The 15745-nt window shown below is 36.8% G+C and overlaps 1 pseudogene; it reads right to left on the bottom strand.

Annotated features, from left to right (window-relative positions):
• Positions 1-14710: 14710 nt before the first annotated feature.
• LOC131486197 (large ribosomal subunit protein uL24-like) lies at positions 14711-15220 on the bottom strand (annotated as a pseudogene).
• Positions 15221-15745: the final 525 nt, after the last annotated feature.

Below are 15745 nucleotides of genomic sequence, written 5' to 3'. Positions count from 1 at the left end.
GATAAAACATCCAGGAACAAAGCAATGATACCCAGGGCCTTTCCTGATCAAGAGTGAAACTCCTTTCAGAACAAGGTACTTTCTCTGTAGTTCTGGGAATATCCAAGATGGGAAGAAAGCCCAGATTGACTGACACTGGACTACTTTCCCAATCCAGGCATTTATGTATAGTTTGAGACAGATTGAATTGGATTTAAGCAAATCAAATTCAATTTGAGCAACTCAGTTGTAGAGAATTTCATGCCTGTTACTCTAGGAAGATAGAATTTTGACAGAAAGTTTTCCTCTATTTATCAAGCCTTTATATAAAGTATAAAGTATATAAAGTATAAAGGATTTATATAAAGTATAAAATTTTGGTAGTATAATTACTCTAATTTACTGAATGCCTGCTCTGTGTCAGATGATATACATATATCTGCACCTCTTGTCTTCCCTGCGATACAGCAACTGTCTTTGTTTTACTGAGGTCCAGAGAATGCTACCTAACAAATCTCTTCAAAATTTAGTGGCTTAAAAAAATAATAGTTACTTTATTCTCTCTGTTGAATTCTGTGATTCAGAAATTCAGAGAACACTCAGTTGGGGAGTTAGAGCTTGGTTCTCTCATCCAGTTGCAGCTAAAGCATGGCTTGATCTAGAACTATGGTATAATAGCCCAGCAGGACTGTCCAGGAACCTCTCTCTTCTTGTGAAGTCTTAGACTCTTTACCTGTGATTCTTCAGTGTTGTCTCTTAAGGCGAAGACTTGGGCTTCCCCACAATATGTCAGCATAACAGTGCAGTCAAACTCCTACAAGACAGCTAAACCCTTCAAGAGTGAGTATTCAAGCAGAACAATAAAGAAACTGCATTGCTTTTCTCTGCTGCTCAAAACCATCCCAAAGCCTTGCCCGTTTTCAAGGGAGTGGATGTACATCCCTCTCCTTTATTTTTTAAGTTTATTTATTTTGAGAGAGAGAGAGAATGCAGGAGGGGCAGGGAGAGAGAAAGGATCTCAAGCAGGCTTCACTCTGTCAAGCACAGAGCCCAATGCAAGGCTTGAACTCACAAACCATGAGATCATGACCTGAGCTGAAATCCAGAGTCAGATGCTTAACCAACTGAGCCACCCAGGTGCCCCTAAATCCTTTCTCTTGATAGGAGGAATGAAAAGAATCTATGGATATTTTTAAAAAGTGCCACAGAGAGTACACATAACACATAGAGAGCAGGTGGTAGACCCAGGTCTCTAAGAATCCAGGATGCTTCTAAGCCAAGGATTTCTCCATTTCAATGTTACCAACTCAGATCACAAGATAAAGTGAAAACTGCAAATAAGAACATAACGTCTTGGTAACGAGTACAGGTGAAACACTTTCCTTATTAAGTTAAAAAAAAAAAAAAAACTTTTGCCCACAGTAGTGCCAGCTGTAGAAGTACCACAGCATTTACTTAATCAAGTTCTGTATTTGTTACCCAAAATAACATATTACAAATTCAAAACGTGTGCTCTGAATTACAGGGTAATTTATTAAAACTTTTAACATAAAAGGTCCCAAAATGCATGGTTCTTCTGTTTCTGCCATTGTCTAGTCCCTATTCTTTCCAGTTGTGCATTTGATTTCCTGCTCCTTTTCAACCCCTAAAAGACACAGCATTGAAATCACTCCTTTGTATTTTCTGCCTTTGTGATTAATGGCAGTTTAAGTTGGTACACAGCCACAATAAGTAATAGAATTTAATTTTACTATAAATGTTTAAATTGCAAAGGTGAAACAACAGAAGCCCCCCCTTTGTGGGAGAGCAATGTCAAGCAAATGAATTATTTCTCCACAGTTAAAAAGTAACTCAGCAGTATTTGTCATTTGTTGTCAGAGGCGAGCATGTGAGGCATTCAGGAGTAATTTACAAACTTGTTGATTCCTGCCCATTGTGCCCTGACTACTCCCTCAGTCTCTTTCTGCCCAATAGAATAGAACAATAACTTTAGCCTGGTGTCTCTTATTCCCTTTCTTAACTACCATGCATATAATTATCTGCATTGGAGTATTCTCTTGAGACTCTATTAGTTTTTCTTATACAGAAAACATATGACAGTAATTTTTTTTTTTGTTTTTCTGCTTATAAGCTTTATGGTTTCTCCTTTGCAACCTGTGTGCCTTATTGTATTTTAAGCCTTGATTTTTTATTCTTGAGAATTGTGTTGCTAGATTGAGAGGTGTCATTTGCTTCATGGACTATGAAGAAATATGATATAAAATGATGTGAGAAAATAATGCAAAAAATTACAGTAATTATACAAAAATATGTAGTAAACATGATATGCAAATTTATAAGAAGTTTTCAGGAACACATCTATTAAAATGATGGACGCCAGTAGCACTACTCATATTTCACACATAAAGACATAATTTCACAGACCCATGGGTAGATTTTTCCATAATATCACAGCACAGTATTAGGAATAGGGACAATTTTGGGGTGCCTGGGTAGCTCAGTCGGTTAAGCATCCAACTTCGGCTCAGGTCATGATCTCGCAGTCCGTGAGTTCAAGCCCCACGTTGGGCTCTGTGCTGACAGCTCAGAGCCTAGAGCCTGTTTCGGATTCTGTGTCTCCCTCTCTCTCTGCCCCTCCCCTGTTCATGCTCTGTCTCTCTCTGTCTCAAAAATAAGTAAACATTTAAAAAAAATTTTTAAAGGAGTAAGGACAATTTACAATGAATATTTAATCTTAGTAGTGGTTGATTGACTCATGGAGGACATGACCCCATTTTAAAGATGGAAAACTGAAAATCAGAAATCCAGTTTATGACTACTGTCGACATTTTTCTTGTGGCATTAGGTAAGGTCATGGAGGATGGCGTATGTGCACATATCAGTTAACTTTTCCACCCCATGCGATTCTTACTAAGATTGGAGAAAAGAAGAGGGAGTAATTGCACAAGTCAATATAAAAAGAAAAGATGGAGGCACTATGGCCACAAGAGACAAGCTAGAGAAGTACTTTAAAACATAGATTTATGAACAACTGCACCTTACTTTTAAACAAACAAAAAGCCCTTGAAACAGAGCACTACTGGGAATTATGAATAATGGTGCCCTTGTTTACTCAGCAAGAATAATTTGAGGGAGCGAGAGAGAGACACACACACACCACAGCATTACTGTGTAAAGGTTTTCCAGAAACACTGTGACTCTCCCAAAGACATATAACTCGTCAAGGGCAGATTTAGAGAATAGCTGAGGTATATGACCTCTAGTATCTTGCTCATTTTGTTTTATCGTTCTTGTTTCTGCATTGAAGCCATACTAATATTATATCCCCAGGAAATAGGAAATGACAAGACGAGTAGATGATTCCTGAACACAAATGATTCTCTATACATACACACATGCAGACACACACACACACACGCACGCACGCGTACGTGCACAGAATGAGGAGGAGAGAAACAGGCAAGGAGATTCAATTATTGATTGAATCTTTCAATTATTTTCCATTGAAGGAACTACTATACATTCTACAGTAGGTGTATTTTACATTTTCCAAATAGAAATATTGTGTAGGATGGGGCACCTGGGTGGCTCAGTTGGTTGGGCGACTGACTTTGTCCCAAGTCATGTTCTCACGACTTGTGAGTTCGAGCCCCACGTCAGGCTCTGTGCTGACAGCTCAGAGCCTGTAACCTGCTTCAGATTCTGTGTCTCCTTCTCTGTTTTCTCCTCCCCTGCCACTTGTGTTCTATCAAAAATAAATAAACATCAAAAAAAGATTTTTAAAAAGAAATAGTGTGCAGGTTTACATATCCCTTAACTAAATAATCTTTTTAGCAAGGGATCAATTATGTTAGTTTTTGTATCTTTGGATTAACTGTATCTAGAATATATACTGGCATATAGTAGATGTTCAAGACACAATAGCTAAAGTAACAAGTGACACATTGCCTAGTATTTACATTTATGCATTGAATTCCACTAAGTGTAGAATGATTTACAAAAATAAATTGCCATTGCAGGCAGAACCTTATGACATGTGGTTAGGCATGTTTTAGTGTCGGGGGGCCCTTGCCATCATTCTGCATCTTTCCTTGTGGTTTTGTCAAAATCATTGTAATGGCTTAGCCACACTGGATGACATAGACTTAGACACTGTCCAACCAGATTACATAAGGAAGCATAGGCATACCTATTACTTATTGCTGCAAGACAAATTACCTTAGAATTAATTACCTCAGTTTAAAGCAACAAATCTTCTGGGGCGCTTGGGTGGCTTAGTTGGTTAAGCAACTGACTTTGGCCCAGGTCATGATCTCGTGGTTTGTGGGTTTGAGTCCTGCATCAGGCTGTGTGCTAACAGCTCAGAGCCTGGACCCTGCTTCAAATTCTGTGTTTTCCTCTTTCTCTGCCCCTTCCCTGCTTGTACTATGTCTCTCTCTCTCTCAAAATATGAATAAACATTTAAAAAAATTTTAAACAATAAATGTTTATTTTCTCAAACATTTTATGAGAGTCAAAAATCAAAAGAGGGATGGGTGAAAGGGAGAGGGAGGTTCAGGCTTCCAGTTATAGAATGAACAAGTCACAGGGATAAAAGGTACAGCATAGAGAATGTAGTTAATGATGCTGTAACAGTGTTGTATGGTGACAGATGGTAGCTGCACTGTGGTGAACATAACATAAAGTATAGAGCTGTCAAATCATTAAGTTGTACACCTGAAAGTAATGTAATGTTGTGGGTCTACTGTTTTTTAAAAATTTTTTTTAAAAAATCCAAGAGGGGCCTACGTAAGTGATTCAAGCTAAAGATCTCACATAGTTGGCCAGGGCTGCTGTCATCTGAAGGGTGGACAAGTGCTGGAAATTTGCTTCCAAGATGGTAACCCACAGGGCTGTTAGCCTGACACCTCAGCTCCTTGCTCAGTACGTTGCCATAGGGTTATTGCTTAGGGCGCCTCTCCATAGGGCTGCTTGAGTGTCTTCATGACATGGCAGCTGGAAAGTAATCCCAGAGAGTGAGGAGAAAAACATGATGTCTTTTATGTCTTAATCTTGGACATCACACAATCTCTTTTCTGTCACTTTCTATTTGTTAAGTGTGAATCACTAAGTGTGGCCTACATTTAGGGAGAGGGGAATTATGCTTCTCTTTTTGAATATAAGAGTATCAAAAAAATCTGTGGATGTGTTTTTAAATAATCACAATAGGATCCTAAGTCTTTGCAAGTTGTGAATCGGATCATGTGTATGTACACACATGTAGAGAACTTTTTAAAGATCATTTGCATTTTTATGAGAGGTAGTTGGAAATCTAAATGTACTGATGCCCCACACCAGAAAGGATGCCAAGTATACTAAACGAAAAAAGAAAATATGGGCACAGAGGAGAAGAATGAGGAGAGGTTTGGCACTAAGACAGAGGAGAAGGAGGAGTCTCTATTAATGAGCATAATAATGAATGCACATGCAATTGCACACATCAGCATATCTGCCTCCACTCTAATACCTCGTCCTGACACCTGGATTTCGATGACACTTAGTGGCCACTGCATATTCATCATCACCTTCCAATTCACCCACATACCAGAAGGAAGTGACACAATACAAGATAAAATCTTTTTTCCATGACTACCAGCTGCTGACTGCATGTCCTCACGATACGCTTTGTCCTTGAACCAGTACCTCAGAGAATGATTGCAAATGTCAGCATAGCACCTACCACCCACCATTGTGAGCTGCAAGTCTGCCAACTATTATAAATACAGGCGGCCACCTACCTGTAAAATATTTAAAATACACATAGTTGGCTGGGTGAATTTTAAGTTTAAAGTTGCCCTGTGAAAACCTAAACAAACACAAAAGTAACTTACAGAGTTACCTGAACACATTACTGCTTTTAAATGCTTTGTTTTTATAAAGTGTCTCCAGGAGACTAGACAACTAGTGTCACCACTAGTTTAAAATACGATTTTGTGAGTCTAATAAAATACAGACAGAATAATAACCGACCTTGGCAAATATGCACGTTTTTTCTTAGTTGTGAATATCTCCCCAGGATTCCCTGACAGAATTTGAGGGATGAAATGTTTTCATGGTTTCCATTATACTGTTAAAACCTTGTGGTTTTTTTTTATTATTTGTTTTTATTTGAGTATAGTTGACATACAATGTTACATTAGTTTTGGGTGTACAACATAGGGATTTAACTTCTCTATAAAACTTTGTTATTTGCTGTAGGGGTCCAAACTACTGCTGAGTTTTGTCTCATAATTAGAGATGTGTAAAGGAGAACAAAAAACAGAGTCTCCACTCACACTATATTGAATATTTCCTGTAATGGGAAGTTCATGAAATTAAGAGTGTCACCCTTTATTAACTATTAAAATGAGAAATCATATTCAGCACATTTTTGGAGAGATGAGGATATATGGTCAAATTTCAAGACTACCATAAAATATTTCATAATCTGTCTCTGTCAACCTAAGGGAAAGTATATAAATCTAAGTGAGATTAATCTTATTTTGGTTTCTTCCTTGCTCCATGGTTGTTCATGAATAATATGTGCACAAATGACCCTTGCATCTTCTGTAGTTCTGTGCATTTGCTTGGGTTCTGGAGTCAATTACAGCTTATTACCCATAATCAGTATGTAGAGGACCATGGTATAATGACCTACAGGTTGGAATTTGTGTCTATAATAATTTTTACAGGATAATTGGGAACTGTGAATCCAACCCAATACCCAGAGTATATTCTCAGAGCTGGAGAATAGACAAGGTTGTAATCTAATTAATTTTTATTTGGGGGGATGCAAATGCTTTGGCTGGTTTTACTTTGTAGTGGTGAACTTGTGTGACTTTGAAAAGATAATTAACTTTGCTATACCTCAAGTCTTCATCTATAAATTACTTACCTCATAAGGTTGATGTGAACATTAAATGCAATAAGATCTCTAAATTGTTTATCTTGGTCCCTGGTGTATAGTAAGCATTCAGTAAATAGTGCAAGATATAATTATTGTTTATTATTTTATTCAAAGATATTAGCGATTAAGGTTACAGAGAGGAATAGCTAAACAATGACATTTAATAATATGGTAAATACAGCTTTGAGGGATCTTGGGTGTACTTTTTTTTTTTTTTTTTTACTTTTACCCTTAAAACACTTCTAAGATGGAACTTTAATACACTTGCATATATTCTAAATGCAGTGCAACTAAAATGTTGGCTCATGGACTGGGATTGTCCACAAAAACAAATAACTAATGTTTTATTTTTTTTAAGTTTGTTACTGATTCACAATGAATAACTAGAAATTTAGAACAATTTTTAGAAATATATATAGCAACCTGACTTTGCCATGTCATTCAAGCATGTGATCTGTAGATTTGTCTTGTGTACAGGGTATTATATAAAAGTTTCAGTCTGTGACAGATTGGAAAGTAAATAAAAACTGACCCTTTATCACAGAAATTTAAGAAATACTGCTCCAGAGCAAATCCACGGTATTTCCAAGGCCTTCCTCCGTGTGAACCTGAAACCTGTTCAAGGCTCTGTAAAGGGTTCAGAATGCACATATGGATGTATGAAGAACCAAAATGTACATATGGATGTATGAAGAACCAAAATAGAATCTCTAATTTTATTTAATTTCATTTTTCAAAATTGTGAAGAATGTAGCACAAGGAGCTACTATTGTAAGAATCTAATATCTCAAAGGCTATTACAGAAATCAGTAATTCAATAAGCAAGCAAGAAATAAGTGATTACGGTGTTCAGATTTTCATCAAAGTACAGGCAAGAATACACCTAAAAATCACAAGTACCAGGATATGAATGGAGCTGGAGGCCAATATAAAAGCCTTCTATGTCAGAGACTACTTGTTCCCTATCATTTCCAAGATCTAATATTAAAGAGTCAAGCATCCTGAATCCACAAATGAGAGAGAAGTAGAAACACCTGGTTAAAATGGGGAAGTGCATTGCCAAGGATCTAGGAAATTCCCGAAAATTTGCCGTCTAGGTTTGATGAATGCTAAAGTGCTAGAAATCTGAGTAAACCATTTGCTACCACTCTGCTGCTAAGGCTATGGGTATTTTCAGCAAAAATGTGCACTTCACGTTAGCAAGTAAAAAATCAATTTTCTCTAGTATCTCCAAAGCATGCAATTTCTCAGTTCTTATAGCTCTTTTTAGATAGACTTCAATGGTCAGTGCACCTTGTTCTTTCCAAGAACTAAATTAAAACTCATTCTTTCTATGTTCAAAGCTATGATTTGAATGTTTTAGTAAGGAAAGTAGATATGAAAAATTATGAATTAGGCAATATAAATGGATTGAAACCATGAGTCATAGAGTTCTTATTTAGAGGATCCAGATAGAGGTCATTCAATGCCTTTTCTGAAATGAAGTCCTCAGGGAACTAATCTTCAGCCCAGCCTTATTTTAAGAAATCTAATCCCATATTTTTCATTTTTTGAAAGACAAATCTCTGTGGACTTCTCACCAACACCTCAAAGTCATCAACATATTTAAAACTAAACTCACTTTCACGCAAACTTTTTCACCCTTCTGAATATCTCATTTGTAGAGTTGTCATCCCTTTCTTCCAGCCTTCAGGGTTGGCGGTCTGAGCATCTGTTTGCTTCTTTCACCTTCTCTACCCATGTCTCAGCAGTCACTAAATATGCCCATTCTTCCTCAGATATGTAACCTGCCTATCTTTTTCTTCCCACTCCTGCTACAACAACATCAGTTAATGCTCTAACTTCTCTGGACTCTGGCATCTTTCCTGGAGTACTGTTTCCTTGTCTTCTGCTTACCTCTATATGATAAAAAGGTACATTGGTGTGAATGAATTCGGGGCATGTTGAATGATACTGAGATGATTTTTAGTCTGAGATGAAGTTATGAACAGCTAATGTTAAACGCTGCGGTTTCCTGCAGTTGTGAAATTAATTCTCAGTGCTCAGGTATCAGATGGAAATGGAAATTGAGAAGGTAAGTACGCAGTAGAGCAACGTACTTCCTGATTCTCTGGAGCTTTCACTGTCTCTTGGAGCTCTTGGTGCCTTGAGGGAAGCAGATGTCCAGGTGGCACCATTTTTTGGAGGTGGGAAGACTGGGAGTCAGGAAGGAAGAGGTCCTCATAATAAATCATAACCTGAAGAAAATTAGAGCACATCTTGTAAGACTAAACATGTAGATTTTTCAATAGTCTTTGTATTTATTTCTCTTGCATTATACTCTCATCCTCAGTAAAATTAAGTATCAAATTGGCAGAGTTAGTGTGTGCCATTGCTGTGGCTGTAAAGAGCAGCTGTTGGATAACTGGTGCTCTCTGGTGACTGACCCATTAGTAGGTACGATTAACCCATGGAAAAGAAAGCTTTGAAGTCCAATGGGAATTTCTGCTTTCTTTACTGGTCTTAGAAAAATCTATGTTTCCATTTTATTAATTACAGTAAATTTTCTTCACACACAAAAATTAAAGCTTTTTGATTATCCAGAATAGTGATTTTCAAACTGTTGTGTGGAGCCTAGAGTTACATCAGTGTGAGGTAGGGCCCCTTGAGGAGTGGCTAAGAAGGCAGGACTCTCTCTTCTCTCTCTCTCTCCTTCTCCCCCCACCTCCCTCCCTCTGTTCCTTCCTCCCTTTCTTCTTCTCTCATAGTTTATAATTCTGCATAAACTTTCTTTCAAAAGAAGCTTTAAAACTATAAAAAAAAAAGAGCAAGAATAACAAAATAAAAGTTTGAAAACCATTAACCAAGAGAGTAGCAATGGAATTCTTTAGTCAGGCATTCATGGCTATAAATAATCTGAGGTAAATATTTCTGGCTTATATTTTACAAGTTATCTCTTTTAACAGCAGAATTCTATTATTTATACACTCTATAAAACCCTACGTAAACGGTACTATGCATTCTGCCATACACAGTTTTGATTTCCTGCCTCAGGTTTTGTTCACATTACTCTTTTACTTGATATGTTCTTCCTTTTAAACTTAAATCTTATCTGTGTTTCCTTGACCACCTCCGCCCAACACAATCTCTTTTCTGTTCCTATATGCTTTCTCTTGCCACTTTTCATAGACTCTCTTGCTCTTTGCATTAAAGAGGATGTTATATAAAAACATCTTATGCACCATAAGTCATTATTACAATTATCTTTCTTTCTCTCATTCTAACTTTAATTACTCAAATCTGGACTTGCAATTGTTACATATATCTGCCCCTCCTTTCATTTCATGTTTTTATCTCGGAGGCAAATAAATATTCCAGTATACATACTGTGGTAATCAAGCTTTGACTTTCAAACCACACGAACTAATGTTTCACTTACCTGAAGTCTGCCATCTTTATCAGAGGGTATAAGCACGTCAAATTGTGTTCATAAAGTCTAAAATAAAGGCAAGTGGTATTTTTGACTTTCGGTAATACTTGGAATAAAGGCATTATTAAAAATACCATCCAGGTTGATACTCCTGGATGACTTATCAGTGCTACATGGGAGAGATCTTACTCTTATTCAAGGAAACAATCAGTTTTCAGCCCTGACTTTAAGCGGGAGATAGTTTTTCTCATGCAAAGGGGTTTATCATATCCTTCTCATCACACAACTAAGTAGCGTGGATCCCAATGAAAAAAACATTGTTTTTCCACAGAGACCCTAGAAATAAAATATTGTTTTCTGAGATAATTACATGGTAGCTCATGATGTTACTCATGGAATTAAACAAGCAGAGCCTAGAAGTCATCTGTGTTTAGAAATAAGTGCTCTGAAGCAAGAGGCCAATGTTCCAGCACAGACACATGGGACAGGAGATGAAGAATGTACAGGAGGAGTCCCCATCTTTGGGAGAAAAACACTTTTTCCAAACAGAATACCCCCTAACTAGAATTCCTTATCCGATTATTAAGGGTTATATCTAATTCTTGGTGAGGGATAACACACACCAAATTTTCTGTGGATCCTTTATCAGTAGTTATAAATAATTTTAAATAGTAAATGCTATAATTGTAGGTATATTTATAGTCATAATTACAGTCACAGTTATAATTGCCATATATTTATAATTATGATTAAATTTATGATGATAGTTATATTTATAATTCTTGTTAAACTTGCAACTCCGTGGCAGAAGGATCTGTGACTTTAACCACTGAAGCCCCAGCACAGAGTTCAACACCTAGAACATAGTAAGTTATGTACACGTACATGTTGAATAAAATTAAGTCTACCAAAAACACACTTAATTATGCTCACTATATAGTTTTGTCAGTCTATAAAATAAAAAGCCACTCTTGAAGCATTCAGGAAATATTGATTCACAAACAAAAAAATTCCTGTCTGACTGCTTTTGTCCTGAGGTTCTGGTGATCCAAATGGACACAGCCAGATAAACTAGACACAGATAAATAATTTGGTTTTGTCAAAGTCTGTAGCTCTTGAGAGGCTACATTTTTGTCCTAAAATTCTGATTTTTTTTATAGAACTTCAATGTGTTAGGAATTGTTTATAAAAAAAGTTTAAATTAACAAATATAAGAATACTAATGTCAACATAGTTACTATTTATTAATTTGTATGTGTTATGGTTTCTCAGTGGATAGCAACTCACAGGCACGTGCACATTTGTGTTTTTGTAATCTACTTGAAAGTGTTTATACATTTATACATATCAGTCCTTGCACAGAGGAGAACTTGTGCCCGGCCATATTCCAAAGTCGTAGGTTAGGTAAGAGGGCAATGTGCCTCCTAAGGACAGTTCTACAACAGAATGCCTGGGTGCAGTTCCTCAGGTATCATCCTGACATATTTCTAAATTATTTACAAAGTCATTTGGTCTGACATTGGGTACTGTGTTGGAAGGAAATGCTGTGTATCTGAGAATCTAAGAGGGAACAAAATCACAGAAAAGCTACAAACAAAGTTTTGGAAAGGAAAAAGAAAAGTATGATGTAGGAGAAGGAAAATGCCCTGAGTCAAAGTTTTCTTGCACCCTGCCATCTTCATCAACACCAATGTGAGGATTTAACTTTCTCTTGCCCTGGGATAAACTTCCCATCACTCCCTATCTCAAGCATATGTTCTCCTAGTATCCAGTATCCCTTCATTTTATAAATGAGTAGTCTTATTTAATTGATTTTTCAGGAATGAATCTCATTTCTACAAACTTGGTGGTGACACAGAAATGTTGCATTACTGTATTTTACTCAAATCAAGTAAATCTGACACTAGCACTTCATCCCATTAGAGCAATGGGTTGTCTACCCTCAGTAACTTGTAAAGTGGTACTTCATCCTTCAGGAAGGACATATATATATGTCCCTAACCTACCACAATTGCTACACATACCTTCCTTTTCTAAGATGGCATCACTGAAGAGACCTTCCTTGTTTAAAAAGTAGTGCCACCTCCATAATAAATTTGAAGACAAAATTATGATCCTGTCCCCAGGGTGTTATCAACAGATTTCCTTGCATTTTCAAGGTTGTGCCTCCTCACCAGAGTCCTGGGCTTGGCATATAGACCTCTTTGTTCACAGATTTGAAGACCTCAGTTCCCACCTGGTCTCTGAAATATCCAGCTATTACATTTCTATTTCTGTCTAGTTCCTTCCCTCCATAAGCATGATGCCTGAGCCTTGTCAGACCCACCCAATTCTACAGGAAGGATGACAAAAGTGTCTGTCTATCTTCTTGACAGGAAGGGAAGAGAACTGTAAGAGAAAAAAAATACATACACACTAATATTTCAGTAAATTATCTTCCCCCATTGCAATTTTTCATGTAGATAGGAAGAATTTTTATTCCTCACCTTTCCTGGCAAAGAAGCAGAAAGGAGTCCCAGAAAATGCAGCATCCTTTTACCTGAACTTATTCATGAGGAGAAAAATGCAGTTTGCTGGGGCTTTAGCTCCACCACAAAAGCTTTTAGCCAAGAGAAAAAGAGGACAATTCAATAAACCAAGGATTTGGCATTCAGTACATTATAGTTCTTCACTGAATCTAGTTAGGAACACTAGTTAGGATACTAGTTTGGAATGAGAAAGGAGAGAGAACAGATGCAGAAGCCCTTTATTCTTCAGCCATGTCCCTTTATTTCTATATTAATAATAATTTTTCACATAAAATCAATATTTTAAATTTTTGTGTATATTCTTCCCTAATTTTGTTTTTGTTGTTGTTGATGATAGTGTCAGAGTAAAAGTAAAAAAACAAAACAAAAAAAAAAAGGACTACTTTCTTATCTTTAGAAAGTGTCTAATATGTATGGTGATATAAATTCTATTTTACTGGAACAGCTAATAATAACACTTGTTAATTTATGATTGGAATGCAATCAACCTGGCATTTTAACTTGGGGTATAGCTATAAGTGTCTCTATGCATTTGTGAATATTGACTATTTTCAGTTAACCAAATTATATTTAATTTCATCCTGGGATAGAGCTGTGGTTTGGCAACTTCTCCAGTGACAATGACAAACTGGAGGAACACAGCCAGCTACAAAATTGCCACTTACTAAACCCCTCGTCAATTCACTTCTGTGTTCTTTGAAAAGAGTGATTTCATAGCCTTTTCTCTACAGTCCTAATGCCCTTTGTAAGATAAATACCCTCCTAAATGGTCACATCTGCTTTCTTTTGGCCCCAAAAATGCTTAGTCAATGAAATAAGCCACCATAGCCACTTTCCTCTCTTGACATTAAATCAAATTTTGTGGCAAAGGAACATTGAAGACCAAATTGTGTGTGCTATTCATATAACTTGGATTACTTCAAAAGTCATTTTATTTTCCCAAGGTCTTTAAGAGCAGTTACTTTCTCATTCATTTATTCATTCATTTATTTTTTATTTATCCAACAAATATTTATTAGATGCTTCCTATATGCCAGGCACTGTGTTAAGTGTTATAAATACAAAGATTAATATGTCACAGTTCCTGCTCTCAAAGAGTTCACAGTGTGTTATGAGAGACAACTATAACCAAAGAATGATAAGTACAGTGGAATTAGAGGGGTGAGGGTAGAAAGTGGCAGCAGGAAGTGGAAAAAAACTGTGATTAACTCTGCTAGGGCTTGAGGATATCAGGGAATGTTTTAGAGATGAGGACCCTCTAAAGCGTGGTCACACAGATGAGTTTTTAAGATTAGAAATGGGGGGAAATGTTGGGATTAACATGTGTATTACAATTAGAGAGTTGTACATAATTCTGATGGAACTGGAAGGAAAAAAAGTATAACTTGAAAGTGCTGATGAATAAGATTGAGGAGATGAATAAATGAGGGACGTTCTTATGTGTAAAGGTAAGGAGTTCAGATACTGTTCTAGAGGAGATGGAAAACAATTGGTGGGCTTAATTGGAGGGGGAGGTGTAATGTATATATTTTTTTTATTTTTTTATTGTTTTAAACTTTATTAATTTTGAGAGAGTGTGCACAAGCAAGGGAGGGGCACAAAGAAAGGGAGAGAGAGAGAATCCCAAGTGCTGACAACAGAGCCAAAAGTGGGCTCAACCTCACAAACCCACAAGATCCTGACCTGAGCTGAGATCAAGAGTCGGACAGTTAACTGACTGAGCCACCCAGGCACCCCAAATTTGTACTTTTAAAAGATTGTTTTCATGAAAGTTATGACCAATTCTGGACTCAGAACAGAGACCAAAATCTTAGATCTTGGGGGTCTTTCTCGTGCTTACTTTTTATTACATTTCTATGAAATTCAACATTTTTTTAATCATTGTAACAGTTTTCATTTAATGTCATATAGAAGATTACTTTATTCCTGCATCTTCTCAATTGTTTCTTCCTTATATTTGCCCTTTTCCTTTCCTACTTGGCGAGATTTGGCTTTGCATTCAAGGATCTTTTTGCGGTCTTTGCCCAGTTTTAGTCTAGTGATAATCACCTTGCTGGTGTGGATGCCCACGTGTACAGTTGTGCCAGTGGCCTTCTCTCGCTGTACTCATTCAATGTAGATGACGTATTTCCTCCTGTAAACCTGGACTACTTTGCCAATTTGCTGATCTTTGTAGTGTCCTCACACAACCTGTACTTCATCGTCCTTCTGGATGGGCATGGATCGAATGTTGTACTTCTGTCGCAGCTCTTTGGAAAGAGGGTAAGACATAATCTTCCTGCTAACGTGGGAAGGTGCACTGAAATGCCTTTTACGGTTCTCGCTCCAGTCAGAGGTCACAAACAGATTGAACTTCATGTTGGCCGCTACAGCTCCAGCAATGGCTGCAAAAGGGAAGCGAAATTCATCATTATTAATACAAGTCTTTTACTGTAGATTCTGTAAACCACTCTTTTTTAGATCTCACACTATATCTGAGCATCTCACTGTTTCTCACTTTGATTCAATGGTTCTTCCAATAATAAAGATAAGAAACAAGAAGACTTTAATGAAAGTAATAAAAATAGGAATATTGAATAACAGGACAAATAACAAGAGGTTATTGGTTCTCTTTGTGAGATTCTAGTCAATGATAGAAGTTAATTGCATTATGTGCAAGACTAATTGCAAGTTTTAAAATAAAATTTGCAAGAATATTGACCTTTGCCTGTTTTAAGTATTTCAACTTTCACAATTGCATTTTAGATTATAAAACATTAAACAGGGGCCATTTAGTTGTAGGTGGTCCAACTTATATTTTTACAGTGGTATCCATTTCTTTTGCATTGCAAAACAAGGTTATGATCCAGAGAAGAAATTATAAGTTCTACGTTTCATTGGTATCTCATCTATTGCACGTGGCCT

The sequence above is a fragment of the Neofelis nebulosa genome, chromosome 9, assembly GCF_028018385.1.
Source record: "Neofelis nebulosa isolate mNeoNeb1 chromosome 9, mNeoNeb1.pri, whole genome shotgun sequence".
Taxonomy (NCBI): domain Eukaryota; kingdom Metazoa; phylum Chordata; class Mammalia; order Carnivora; family Felidae; genus Neofelis; species Neofelis nebulosa.
This window is presented reverse-complemented; position numbering and strand designations above follow the sequence as displayed.